The sequence below is a fragment of the Vigna radiata genome, chromosome 5 (assembly GCF_000741045.1).
Source record: "Vigna radiata var. radiata cultivar VC1973A chromosome 5, Vradiata_ver6, whole genome shotgun sequence".
Taxonomy (NCBI): domain Eukaryota; kingdom Viridiplantae; phylum Streptophyta; class Magnoliopsida; order Fabales; family Fabaceae; genus Vigna; species Vigna radiata.
Genome location: NC_028355.1, coordinates 13,770,585 through 13,771,765, shown reverse-complemented (window position 1 = coordinate 13,771,765; position 1,181 = coordinate 13,770,585). Strand labels below are relative to the sequence as shown.

The 1,181-nt window shown below is 35.0% G+C and overlaps 1 long non-coding RNA gene across 1 annotated transcript in view; it reads right to left on the bottom strand.

Annotated features, from left to right (window-relative positions):
• Nucleotides 1-343: 343 nt before the first annotated feature.
• LOC111241610 overlaps nt 344-1,181 on the bottom strand; it is a 1,195-nt gene continuing 357 nt past the window's right edge. The window contains exons 2-3 of the long non-coding RNA XR_002667632.1: nt 909-912; nt 344-552 (exon numbers count right to left, since the gene is read on the bottom strand). This is a non-coding gene — a long non-coding RNA (uncharacterized LOC111241610). The remainder of the gene's footprint in view (nt 553-908; nt 913-1,181) is intronic.

Below are 1,181 nucleotides of genomic sequence, written 5' to 3'. Positions count from 1 at the left end.
AGTTTTTAAGCCCAAGACCACTGGGTTTTGACTCCAAATACTGATTATGTGTGAGACTTATCTTCTATGTCATTTGTATGATAATCTTTCTTATTTTTTCAGTCAATCACATTGGTTTTTCAATGGACAAAATAAATCCAAAGGATTTCATTACAATAACATCAGGTCCAACATAACATTAATAAAAATATTACATTCATAACATGACATATGTAATACTTTTGACCTCCATTACAAAAGATATACCAAAAGATAACACGAATCCATTAAAGACAATTACATTGTCACCTACAGAACGAAATATAAATGAAACACATGTAACATTAGTCCTTAAACTTCAGGTTGTTTGGATGATGATGATGCTTCGTTAGTTGGCGGAACAAATTTGCGGAGGATGGCTGCCACATCGACATTGTTTTTTGCCCACATCAGAAGTCGAATGACAAGTTTTGGCGTTTCCTTCACAAGGGCAAGTGTTGGAGGACAAATTTCTGGTGGGAAAACCTTCAACGTGCAAACATACATGGTTGAAAAATAGTGACGCACCGTCAACTGCTCAACCAAAACAAATCAAATGTAAACACACAACCAAATTAGAAACAAACCTAAAAGGAGTCGAAAAACCCAGAAAGAAACCAAAAATAAAGAACACAAGACCCCAAAACAATTACACAAAAACACATTACCTTTACCACAACATCAACAACGACGAACATAAATAAAAAACCCTAAACAAAAAAACACTAAACCCTCACCACAACATCCATAACGCAACACCACAAATCAAAAACCCAAAACTCAACAACACAAATCCAAAACCCAACAACGCAAAACAAAAACCCAAAAGTCGAACAACACAAAAACCCAAGTACCCTAACAAAAAACCCAAAACCCAATAATGCATTTACCTTCCTACAACTAGGGATGGCAACGGGTCGGGTCGGGCACGGATAGTGTCTACCTGCAACCCGACCCGCCGGATAAAAGTGTACCCGCCACCCGACCCGCTACCCGTCGGGTACCCGCTTAAAAAATACCCGCGGGTACCCGCGGATATTTGCAAAAAATAAAAAAAAATATATGTTTTATATTTTTTAAAATAAAATTTAAATAAAATAACAAAAATATATATATAATATAATATAAATTAAATTAAATATAAATTAAAATTTAATTTTAAT